Here is a 14302-nt window from a genome sequence, read left to right on the forward strand (position 1 = left end):
AAATAACAATAATAATAAAGTTTATTGAAAACTCCTCATACAGAATCATTTCGTCAACTCCCGAAATCCTGAGGGAGATTGAGAGTTTCTATAGACAGCTATATTCCACGAAAACATCAGGCGAAAGCATGGCTCGAGACCCTCGAGCCAAGCTTACTCGACACTACACTGAAGATATCCCGGACGTCAGCCTGTACGAGATTAGGATGGCCCTCAAACAGCTCAAAAACAGCAAAGCGGCAGGAGATGACGGAATCACAGCAGAACTTCTGAGAGCGGGCGGAACGCCAATACTCAAAGCCCTCCAGAGGCTCTTCAACCCCGTCATATTTCAGGGCAAAACGCCGAGGGCATAGAGCGGAAGTGAGGTGATCCTGTTCTTCAAGAAAGGTGATAAAGCCCTACTGAAGAACTACAGACCTATCTCGCTTCTGAGCCATGTCTACAAGTTGTTTTCGAGGTTCATTACGAATCGTCTCGCTTGCAGGTTTGACGACTTCCAGCCTCCCGAACAAGCCGGTTTCCGAAAAGGCTTTAGCACCATAGACCACATCCATACGCTGCGGCAGGTTATACAGAAGACCGAAGAATATAATCTGCCACTTTGCTTGGCGTTTGTGGACTATGAGAAAGGGAGACCTGAGCGGTGTTGCAGTCTCTTCAGAGGTGCCAAGTGGACCATAGGTACATCGAAAAGCTAAGGGACCTCTACCACAGTTCGAGTACAGAACCAGAGCTCTAATCCGATCCAACTGCAGCGAGGAGTGAGACAGGGAGATGTCATCTCTCCGAAACTGTTCACTGCTGCATTGGAGGATATTTTTAAGCTTCTGGGCTGGAAAGGATTTGGCATCAACATCAACGGTGAGTACCTCGATTTGCCGATGATATAGTCGTAATGGCTGAGACTCTAGAAGACCTAAACCATGGTGTTTAGCATGTAGTTTAGCTCGAGCATCTCAGTAACGCATTCCAACGAGTGGGTCTTAGCATGAACATGGCAAAGACAAAAATTATGTCCAACGACCATGTCGCACCCACTCCAGTTCAGGTTGGGAACGTTACACTCGAAGTTGTAGACCAGTACATTTACCTGGGACAAATAATCCAGTTAGGTAAGTCCAACTTCGAGAAAGAGATCTCTCGTCGGATCCAACTCGGATGGGCAGCGTTCGGGAAGCTGCGGAATATCTTCTCGTCCAAAACACCAGTGTCTCAAGACGAAAGTCTTTGACCAGCGCGTGTTGCCAGTGATGACCTACGGCAGTGAGACGTGGCCGCTTACTATGGGTCTCGTGAGGAGGCTCGGTGTCGCTCAGCGGGCAATGGAGAGAGCTATGCTCAGTATTTCCCTGCTTGATCGAATCAGAAATGAGGAGATCCGCAGGAGAACTAAAGTCACCGACATAGCTCGGAGAATTGAAAAACTGAAGTGGCAGTGGGCAGGACACATAGCGAGGAGAACCGATGGCCGCTGGGTCGGAAAAGTTCTGGAGTGGCGACCACGTGTCGGACGACGCTCAGTGGGTAGGCCTGCTACAAGGTGGACCGACGATCTGGTGAAGGTGGCGGGAAGCCGCTGGATGCGGGCAGCGCAAGACCGATCGTTGTGGAGATCCTTGGGGGAGGCCTATCCCCAGCAGTGGGCGTCATACGGCTGTTGATGATGATGATTATTGAAAACAGTTCGTTTACAGTTTTTGTTGGAACGCTGTCTTTCAAACTAGGTGAACCTGTATTTTGAGAGACAGTGCCTTCCCAATTTATGTATCTATTAACTACATTAACAGTGGTAAAAATAAGGTATTAAAACAACCTTTTTTAAAATAAAGTATTTTATTGTATCTGAATAGTTGGTTAGATATCTCGTTGGCGGTATTCGATGCAGCAAAGGCGGTAATAGAAAAAAACCGCAATTCATGTGGCGGTAATAGAGGCAAGTGAGTTTTCGGACATAAAATTATTTTTTATCCAAAATATTCACTCAAAATTAAAAATTCTTGATGTATTTAGCAGAAGACAGTCATAACAATACAAATAAAATAAATAAGCTGCACTAGCAAATACAGAAGTACTTAATTTCTGAGAGGTAATCAGAGCATAGCTTAACCTGGCGGTAATAGGAGCGTTTACCTTACGCAGATTGCTGTTTCTATTGCATCCTCTTTGTGCGCCGATACTGCAGTTTACTGACGACATGCATGCAACAAATACTGGTGATTTTAAAACAGAAATTTTTGAAATGTTTAAATTTATGAGTGGTAGAGTTTTTAGCCACCTTATTGTCCAAAAACATAAGCTGATCGTGGCTCGGAGAGCAAGTTAAGCCATTGGTCCCGGATATTAACCATTAGAAACACCTCCACCAATTTGCATCATATTATAGTATGCTCCACGTTCCTCCGGTCGATTGAGGGGATGCCTGTACCAAGCAGTGGGACGAATATAGGCGGAATATAGGGGTTATGTAAATTATTTACAATAGAATAAAAAGTCAATTACGTCTGTGATTACAGGCATGAGTTGTCTGTTTTGATTTCATCGCAGAAATAACTTAAACTACAGTACCACAGGCAATCACCAGTGCGGTACGCCGTAGGTACATGGTGATTCGTCTGTCCGTAGGTTTAGCCCAGTTTAACCAGTAACGGATTGCTGGCTCACACTGCATCACAGCTCGCTGTATGCGGGTGAATTCGAGAAGCTTCTGTTGAGAATGGATATTACTTACCTTTCTTAACGCAAGATTTTATGGTAAATTCGAATTGAGAAAAAAAAACGCAATTTATAACGTACGTAAGTAATTTAAAGTTAAACTTAGCTTTATGTAAGTAAAATTTCAGATTGAGGTTTAAATTCAGCTTTACATTTGATCACGTACATATATTTGTATGTAAAACATATCAGTAAAGGTGCTGGCTAAATGTTCATAAAAATATTACTTACATAAAATACAACATACATACTCACGCCTATTGTCCACCGGGGCAATGGCTACTGGCTTCAATTCTGACACACTTCTATTGCTACGAAAAACGAAATTACTTACACCCTAGAAAAACCACAGACGGTTCTCTAGGTTTAGCCGTAATAGACTGATACATCACAGGGCCTACACTGCGTCACAACTCGGCGGCGCCGGCGGCGCCGTGTGCACGTGGAATTTTGAATAGCTATCATATCGTTAGAGGATTTTCAACGCTTCTACTGAGAATGGGTAGGTACAGATGAATACATAATAAAAGTTGAATGATAAAATTTTTAAGAAATTAGTATTCATACGTATATAGATGCATAACATTTTATGAGAAACTATAAATGTTTGTGATAGAAGACAATGTGACGCGCCAATAAATGGGAATGAAGTAGGTACATAAGTTTGTACAATACTTTAGAATAATATAGGTATTTCAGATAAATAATCATAAACTCACGTTATTATCGGATAGTTATTATCGGATAGTTTTTATATGGGATATTTTCGATTACCATGCGGAGCTTCGTAACATCTTCGTTTCTGCACTTAACAGTCATTTCACGTGTGAAAGACTTAGCAGTGTGATGTGGCGTAAGTATTCTTAGGTACGAAATGGCCCAGTTCGACAGACGTATAATAAAAGTAAAAGAAAAGCAGAAAAAAAAGTAAATAGTATCATTTGAACCCAAAAGTGTCCACATTCGCAGCAATATTCGTCCTTGCAATTAATTACCTGTGAGAAAAGGCAAAAGGCTGCTATTGGCTTGATAAGTCACAGGAGATCCTATAGCAAACGTGACAACTACACAAACTCCTTCAAGATGTTGTGGCCAACGATGATGATTCATAAAAAGATTACCAACAGGGCACTCTGAGAATTAATATAATATATATTTATATACGTAACTTATTTATCTTATTCATGAGATAGCAATAATAAATAAATTGCTTATTATATTAAAGGTTAATTATTCTTCTGACGCTCGTGTAGCTCTAATTCTTGATCTGGAAAAGTTCCCTACGCACATTTATTTACCTTGTCCCAATCTTAATTGTTAAACTGTTACTTGTCTGTTAAAAGTGTCATCATAATTCATAAAATATATTTCAAGAAAGTTGTTTAGCCCTTGTAAACCCTGTCGGTACAAAAAGTTGGGCGTCGTCGGGCTGAAGTGAAATAAATGTTCCCTTCGTTCCCGATTCATCACTGTCTTCGAACATTGACATACACATCCCCAAATACTCGTAAGTATTCCGATGAAGATAAACAAAACAAACTAATACATATTATATTATAAATATCAAGCGGGGAACTTTGGGGAAAGTGTTGACGGCAATCTTTCATATTTTAGGGGCTCATAAGTCACGACATTGCGTCGAATATGTTAACCAAATTTAAATGACGTGCGGTAGAGAAGCCAAAGCTGTTGTCATTGCTTCGAAATTGCCTTTAAAATTTACTTTGTGTTTTATAATTTACATAGGTATTTTGTTGATTTTAACAACATTCATTGATAATTAGAATAGTGCTAAGCATCCTACGTAAACGGTAATCAGTCATCCAGTGGTTGTAACCGTCGCGGTTACCTTTGATGATGCTTCCCATCAACAAACTCTACTGATTTACAATCGAATTCCAAACGACATGTAATCACGCTTACACGAAAACAGTACGCAATAAAATAAATGAGAAAAATAGAACTTCGATTACGAACTCGATAGTCAATATTTCAACTTATCTTTTAACCATGACAATTGTGGGAGTATCAATGCGAATATTACAACGCAATGGCATAATAAAAGCGTCTAGACTTATGAAAAAGCACCTAGTAGTTGGAATTGACAGGCCCACTTAACGGACCCGTTTGTTATTGTCCCACTTGTACCAGAGCCAAGTGAGGAATCCTGCAGCCAAATTCGGATTGGCACCGACATCAGCCGAGTTGTGCAAAGCCGTGACTGCCCATATTGCCTTACTGACTCAGCGGAACTTTGAACTGTTAGCAAATTTCGTTTTCATGCCTCTATTTTGACTATGTAGAACATATGCCAAACAAAGTAGGATAACCTTTTGCGTCATCCAAATATACAATTTATATATTAAAATTTTATTCTAAGGTCATTTTTATATTAAAGTTTTCTTACAAAAACAATATTTTCTCCACCAATTTTCGAGAGGCAAACAAAAAGAAGTTAGTAGAAGAATACTATATAATAATATACAAGTATTTGGTAAGTATTTTCCTCTCAAAAATCGTGAAAGCATCCAACTTTCCAACTAATCCTTGAGCTAACGTAAATAAAATTTCTTCCATAGTTTGCTCGCTGTCGCGGCCTTACTTCGGCACTAATACATATTACATTAGCTCTGTCTAGCTAGTGTGAGCCGCAACACATTGTTTCAGCCGCTTCCGCAAGATTTCTGTCTTAACGTGGAAATCTCGCGATGTTTTAAAAGAAAACTTCTCTGGAAACGCGACGGCATAAGGGCTCTCCACTAGCTGAAACATTAGGACTCTTTACGCGGTACTCACCTTTTTCAAATGTCAGGTCTATTTATATTCATCTCAGGATAGTAACTGGAATGGTACGACGAAATTCACAAATAAATTGAGGCGTTTCTTAATTAAATTAGTCAAGACAGACATTTCAAAATAAATGTCTACAAAATAATAGAGCAACAAAGAGATAGCATGAGCTCAAGATCCAATTGGGCTAGTTAGAGCTACATCCATCGTAAGATGAACTAAATACCCACGCTCTTCAGCAGATTCAATAAGTCCTTATTACTTACAGTTGCAAGACATCAGCTTAAGCTGTACGACAAGTACTTCAAAATGCTGGAATCAAAAAGGAATCAGAACCTGCCTGCTTGAAACTGGGCACCTTTTTGCCGCCGGACGCACCAATTGCTAATGAGCTTGGCTCGGGCCCAAAGATGTTAGTCGGGCCACTTACAACCCTACCAGCCTTCGAGTATTACGCTTAAGTATTCCAGCGTCTTTATGTCAAAGGAAGAAACGTCCTTGTTGTCTTGCAAAGTAGCCTTTTCGCGAAGCCCGCCAAAGTAGCTGCAAAAACAAAAGATTATTTTTTCTAAAAGTAATATAACTTTTTTGTTTTATTTTGATCCATATCATTGTGTATTTTTTGTTAAATTTTAATATCTTTTTTCAATTTGTTATTCAAACCGATTTGTTAATCAAAGCTCATGTGGTGCGTCTCGATGGAAAACAACGGTTCCTGTGCAAAATATCCCAGCGGATGCAAGAAACGCATTATGCGGGGAGTCAAGACGAGACAGCCACTGTCGCAATGTTTACCCTCGGAAAGTAAATGTCAATAAACTACAAGAGCGTCCTCTAGGGGAAAAGTGTCCGCGCTTCCGACCCCATTGTTTCAGGGGAATGTGGATGCGGATAACAGAGAAATGCTGATATTTTTTGTATCAAATTTTATATTGACGACAACCCACAGTTTGTACCTCTGAACCTTGAGCGCTTGTACATTGAATACACGTGTAACCTGATCACTTCTGCCCTAAGGGCATTAAAGTCGAGGGAAACTAGAAATCGTATAAGGTTCTAGAAAAGTAAAAAAGCATTTGGGAAAAGAAAATAAATCCTCGAGTTGCAAAGTTCTCGGAAAGGGAGACCCTAGCAGAACTAGTTAGCAGTTGGAAAATGATTAGACGACGAGTTTTCTTAAAGGAATATAGGTAATATAAAATGAAACTTGAGGACGTAAGTTATAAAACACGGGATTTGTGAAGTAGGTTATTTATAGAGCTATTTGACATTCGTATCGGGGCCCGAAGCGTTGTCTCGCATTTTATCCATAGAATGCTGACACATACATATTCTAACAGCTCTCAGATTTGTTTTGTGGACACAGCCAAACTTCTGAGCGGATTTGAAACTTGCCTTGGAAAGGTCCGTAAAATATTCAAGTTTGTGGCGAAAGAAAATTTTTAAAGTAAAGAAGGTTTATTGATACCTTTACATCGCAGGTGATACTTTAGTTAGATTCTTTACATTTATGTTTACCTAGAAGCAATAAATCTTGCGATATTCACGAACAACCATAAGTATATCGAAGTACATACATCAAGGACAATATCTTGACTTACGGGTTTAGAGGGAATAATTATACAATCCTTAAGAAAGCTTTATCCACTTTTTACGCAAATTGTCTTTGTGATATGAATGGAGTTGGTACTGAGGACGGCATTAAAGTTTATTACGGCCGTCATTAAGGCACAGACGCGTTTAAAGGGTTAGTAACACTCAGCAGACCGCCCCTTAAATATAACCAGAACTCATACTAATGACCTCCAGAACTGTTATTACTTAGAATTTACAAAAACAAAGTAGAGACAAAAGGAGATTAAGAAATAAATTAAATAATAATCTAGCTTTATGGGTTACCCTGCTCTAAAACGGGGGAAACTGGTGCACTCGATGGTATTGTAAACGAATTTTTGTTCAAAATTTTATGTTGTGAAAGAATTTCATCTGCTCTTTTTGGTAACAACTCTTATAATTTACGACAGTCACAAATATTTATGATTCATCAAGTTTATGTTCTAGTTTATGGCGGAAGTGTATAAATGGAGTTGTATGGGGAATGAGACAATCGTGTTCGGGCAATGAAACGGGGGCTGTCTTAATTGAGGAGATCCAATCATAGACATATCACCTGTAAGGTGAATTATTGAGCCGTGAAAACACCAGCTGCATCGCATGGCTTGGACAATTCACGTAGGAATCGTATTGGAAAGCGTGCAGTATGGCAATACATAAACACACCTACATATGCACACGTATAAAACGAATTCCCTTGCATTTTTAAATAGGTATTTTTGTAAACATGTTTTTATATTCGCAATGTTGACTATCCAGGACATTTCAGATGGGAAATTCTTTAAGTGTTTCTAGTGTGTTTGAAGTTTTCGTTATTAATATGTTTGGATTTTAAAAAAGAATAGAATAGATCAAGTCGGTATTTTTTTTGAAGTTCTTATCTTAAACGTTTCAAATGAAATTGAAACATTTAAGTAAGGTGTAATCATAAAATATTGTCCCAGGTCAAATTAAGTACATAACACCAATTCAACAATTCAATCTATTTTGTTTATACTGGTTTATATATCTAGAGATTTTAATTAACTAACTTATTTAATTAAACTCATAAAGTTTTAAGACTTTCTCTCCGTGAAATAACTGTCCTATTTGAATAATCGATGGGTACAATAGGTAATATTATTATAAAGGTAGGTAGAATAAAGAACGTTCATATAATTAAAAGCTTATTCCAAAATAATATTATCATTATTTCAATAGCCTTGTATCAAAGTCTACTTAATTAGCTATCATTTTTGATCAATAATAGACATAAGTACTCGTATTGATGGTCAACTTTGGAAAATATAAAACATAAAAAAAGTAAAATTGACTCCCATTGCACTGACGTGTTAATTTATGGCCTTACAAATTAAAATTCCATCCTTATTTCAAAATTATACTAGGTATAAGCCGATAAGAAGGAGATAACTTAAAAATCCGTGAAGAAAGGAAAAAAATCACATCTGTCAAAGTCACTCAGTTTTAGGTTATTCCGAACTTAAACTAGGGTAAGGGTTGGTTTAGTGATAGCATGAAACGTTACACCAAGGTATAAGTTATTCCAAGTTTATTTGTAGATTGTGCTTATTCTTAGGTTATGATCGGTATAAAAAGTTGCACTTACACCAGGTTTATTTGTTAGTCTACTTCATTATGAAGAACACAGGAGAGAAATAGAAATAAATAGAAAAATACAAATAAATAATCAACGAGTTAGGTACGTAGCATAGCAAAAACAACAAGTTCCTTGTTTATTCTAAAATGCAATTCTTCTTCAAAGAACATTATCCCAAGGCTAATAAAACCGTACGGAGCACAATTGCGAAGTTTTAATGCTGTCGACATTAAAAGACACAAGATGTTTAAGTTCCTTCGCGGCTGGATTTTTCTCTCTCGTAATTAGCTAGTTTTAAACTCGTTTATTACGATCCGCTTTTTATCTCCAGCACAAAGGAAAGCTTTAAAATTCCATTATCTAGTTTAATCTAAATCATTGTTGAACAATACCTCTATTCTCGAGGCTAGTTGTCGGTTGTGCTGGTTTATATTTCGAGTATTTATGAATACGAAAAGCAGTTTGTTTACTTGCATCTAATGTACTAACGTATTAATTCGTATGCAAACAAGCGAATATTTTTCTCATAGCAGACCGTAAAGATTGAGAAAAATGAGGCTTTATTTTATTATTATTGTGATTGTTGGCAACATCCAACAAATTTTTATTTTTTACTTTTGTAATCCATAAAATAGCAATACTTTTTTCCTTCTTCTTCTACGATCAACGAACTGTGTAATAACGTAAATTGTGTGTGTCTAATTATTTAATAAAACAACGTGGTCAACTCAAAGTCGCTGTATTCTTTACCATCTTATACACACCAGGCAGCAGAGCACAACAACATCTGTGTGCGACAGTGATGACCCACAGATTAAAACGTTAAATGCATTTTACTACAGGGAATTTAGAAGTCCTATTCCATTAGACGATTTTATCTCACGCTGAAATGTCTTATGTCGTAAACAAAAGCCTTTCTTTTCATTTTAAGACAAAAATATAACTCAAGAACTGCTTCATAAAGTTAGATGAGGCGAAAAACTGTGCTAAGATCGTTCGTGACAGTCGGCGATTAGTTCTCCCCGCCCTCCCTCAAGAAAGGAAGGGACATAATCATAAGAGAAGAGGTATATATTATATTATTACTAACACTGGGTGTGGCCCGGGAATCTCTATAGGTAGATTCACTATTCGAATCATATTCATTGCTTGTCTTTGAGTAAAATTTCAGCGGTTGATACATTATAAGTCCGTAAGCCTTTGCCAGACTCACTGATCCCTAAGATACAGGTTCTTCCTAGTTTGAGGGTCCGAGAGTCATTTCTTTTTTGTATCTCCATTACAACCTGTACTATTGTATGTTTCTTTCGCTGTAGTTATTTGTAATAAACAAGTTATTATTAAAAAAAAAATCTCTCGTACTTCAGAGCTATGTACTTATCTGAAATTACTATGCCAAACAATAGACTGATATTACCTATTTAATATAACAAATTGTTCATATATAACGTTATTGGTAAAGTAAAATGACAATCCACCCGCACCAACATTTTCACTCACGCGCAAAATTCTCTTTCAATTTGAATTTCTTGGGAAATCTTCCGATAATCTTACGTCGTCTGTTTTACTAACAAAGAGGAGTTCATTGTGCGTAAAACGAAAGCCTAAACAAACGTGTGTCGCCCTTTTATTGCGCTCTCAAATCAGATGTGCGTTTTATTCCAGTGCTCCTCAAAGCGGCGGCTATCCAATGTTCAACTCTCGGAGTCTAAACATCTTTTCAAACTAATCGTCACTCGTCACCAACTTTGCAACGCGATTCGTATGTTCATTGCTACATATACTTATAGTTTATTATATTTATCTTGTCATTTTATAATAATTCTTCTATCGTGTGGGTTTGTAAGGTGGATTACCTCTGGTGACAGGGTTACTATTGAGCCGCCAAAGGCCCCTGACATGCCTCGTGTTTTATATAATACAATGTGATAAATCGGTAAACAGCGTAAAGAAGATGTTATAAGTACCTAACTCGAGTTATAAGAACCGACAGTTCAGTAAATCTAAATTACCGAAGACATTTGGTACAAATACTTACACAATCTTTAGTACACTGTCTAATATACCTAGAATAACTCATCATCTCCATTATCCCGGATCCTCAGAGGGTCCGCTTACCAAAACTGAAGATTTGACAGGTCCGGCTTTTTACAGAAGTGACTCTGTATGAACTTCCAACCCGCGATGGGAAAACCAGCCGGTTACGTCACATACCTCCGAAAATGCATTTCTCGGGAATGTGGGTTTCCTCACGATGTTTTCCTTTACTGCTGAGCATGTGACAATCATTTATGATCCAAACATTAATTCGGAAATAAATTCGACAATTATTGGTTTAGGCCTGTGCTGGATTCGAACCTGCGACCTCAAAGTGAGGGGCAAGCGTTCTACCAACTGGGCTACCACGGCTCTTAATATACCTACCTAGAGTAACTACTCATTTGAAAATTCTTATTCGTAAATAAGGGTCCATCTCCTAAAAAGTTTGAGTATCACTGTTGTATAGGATTCCCTTGTTTGTGTTCCGCCACAGAGATTGAGTTCGCCTTCTCTCCAATTCTTGACACCTTCCGGGGGTTTTTCCATTAGTTTATGGAAATAATGTAAGTTGATATTATTTTATACGTCACTTTGTACGTTATGTGATGCGACAGGTGAAATAGGTAAGTACCCTGTTTTTCCTTCTGTATTACTGAGTAAACAGAATAAAGGAAACTGCAATAATAAATTACTGAAATCTAATAATGGCGCCGATTCGGACCACTACCAACTCAATTTTAACATAAGTACAACTCATTTAAAGCACATAATAACGGGTTCTTACCGCGTTTAAATGGGGATATGAGACTCCCGATATTTCGACACTGTTGCAAGTGTCATGATCACGGGATGACTGATGAGATTGGAGATAAGAATATATAAATAATAGAAAATGAATAATAGATTATATATATTGGTATATATTGATTGGATTGGTAAGAACCCGTCATTATGTGCTTTAATTATGATAATAACTGCGTAAACTTAAAACAATGTATATACAACTCATTTTCCATCTCTTTCTTGCTTTATTATAATTTTGAATTCTTGCATTGATTTCCACTATTTTCAATATTTCAAACATATTTAAGACTACAAGTTTTGACCGGAATGCTTCCTATTTTGTTCATAAATATCACAATTTCGGACCAAATTCTGTCTATTGGAATAAATAAACCTCTTTTAATACGGGCCCCTATAAAATAGAAACCCTAATCGTTTTATCTGCGGTAATCACTGAGGACAACGCAACACAAAAAAGGCTCTATCATATATTAGGAGGGGAAAAGAAATAAATTTCACGGAATCAAGGCAAACTCATTGAATTCTCCCATTTCATTTGGGGTATAAATCATCGTCAGGTACACCTGACGGCGGCGACAGGATGAAAAATATCAAAACGCGTTCAACGAGTATCAACAAGTTCAATGCTAGCGACTTTTCTTTGTAAAACTACGAGAATTCTCAACCTTAGGTCCATTCGCTGATCGCATTGGGTTGGACTCTCTGCTGTGATAGAGTGAAGTAACGAATGGTTGTTTATATGTAGAAAGAAAACTTAATTGTAGCTAAGAAATAGGTATGATGATAACAGGATCAACTCGACCCCGACGTTGGGCTTAAGCTCGGTGAGGTGAGGGTACTCAGTCAATCTTGTCGAACGGCCTTCGTGGTCCAGTGGATGAGCGTTGGGCTCACGATCCGGAGGCCTCGGGTTCGTATCCCGGTGGGAACATAGCACAAAAATCACTTTGTGATCATTAGTTTGGTTAGGACATTACAGGCTGATCACTTGATTGTCCGAAATTAAGATGATCCGTGCTTTGGAAAGCACGTTAAGCCGTTGGTCCCGGTTACTACTTACTGATGTAAGTATGTAGTCGTCAGGGGCCTTTGGCGGCTCAATAATAACCCTGACACCAGGGTTGATGAGGCTGATATTCCACCTCACAATCCACACGATAGCAAAATAATAACAAACTGAAGACGAAAGATATAATATATCGAAGCAATTCATCTACTTATAAAGCAATATTGCAATTTGACCCGTGATGATCCGTGACTTAACGTGCACGGATCATCTTACTTTTGGACAATTAATCAGGTGATCAGCCTGTAATATCCTAAACAAACTAGGGATCACAAAGTAATTTTTGTGATTTACCCACACCGGGATTCGGACCCGGGACCTCTGGATCGTGAGCACAACTCTCAACCACTACTACGGGGGCCGTATGTTCGTAATAAGACGGTATGAGTCTAAGAATATTTCTGCTTTGTCGTCTATAACTAGAACAAACTAGTTTCAACTCAATTTCCTACTCCAAGCAGTGTCTACACGATACTGGTCTTAAGCTGTAAAATTTATTACGAAACGGGCAGCGTCCTACAATGTAGCCTGTATAATGGGGTGTGGGCAGAAGCCAGTGAACCTTCCCCTTATGATCTTACGTCTAGACACACCAGGTAGCAGGTACGATCTTTTAGAAACGCATTATGAAGGCTTCTATTTAATTTGCCAGCTGAATGACGGAAGACCATCCTTTTGTATACTTACTGAGAAGTGATACGACTATTTTTTAAGTTTCAATCTTGAATATGAGAGCTTCTAAAAAAATGGTAAAGATAAATGAGGTTATTGACATAAAATACCAAAATCAAATTAACTAAAAGCGAACTGATAATATTCTACTTAAAACTCTGATATTCTGAACAACCTTTAACCAACCATAGAATAAGGAATAATGTATTATTTAAGGAGTACCTACGTATAAAACCCAGCCTAACGAAAGAACTACATACCTCTATAGCTACGATATTTACATTTACACTTGACATTAACGTAGTGTACCAAAGCTCGTGAAAACGTAAACAGCTAGCGCCGCTAAAATGTCGCACGAAACAGGATCAGCTGGCAAACAAACAGTAGACGAACATACAGACTCATCGACGAGATGTTCCCTTATCTAATTACATGGGTACTTGAATTTACGAAGGCGATTCGCAGGTGCATAGTTTGTTTAGTCTAGTTGTATTAATTACTCCGTGTTTAGCTTAGGTTAATCTTTTTCCTGTCGATTGCTTGTAATAGTCCTTTGGAAATATGCTTGTCATCATGATGAAAGAATTTTCTAATGTCCGTGAGATGTATTGTATGTGTTTTAGATAAAAGCCAGGTCTAGAGGAAGTATTTTCAACCGGCGAGATTAGAGTGGAAGAAACGAAAGTGGTGTGTCATGACCGTAGTAAGTGGAATGCCGTGGTCTCTGCCTATCCCAATGGGACATAGGCGTGATCTTTTGTATATACCTATATATTTACGAATTGCCCAGGAAGCTTCAGACAATATCTACTTATATTGTACGTTAGCCAGGAGACTCCTTTATTACATATTTAGTTGTTTTAGTAAACAGCCTTTTTCTTTCTGGTCAAAGCAGCGCATTCAATCAAAATATAGACCTTATTGCATAACACGATTGATCGGGCACGATGCGTCGCATAGGTCTATTAAATATATAGCAAAATGGTGGTCCTGTCCACCCGATG

The sequence above is a fragment of the Pectinophora gossypiella genome, chromosome 8, assembly GCF_024362695.1.
Source record: "Pectinophora gossypiella chromosome 8, ilPecGoss1.1, whole genome shotgun sequence".
NCBI lineage: Eukaryota > Metazoa > Arthropoda > Insecta > Lepidoptera > Gelechiidae > Pectinophora > Pectinophora gossypiella.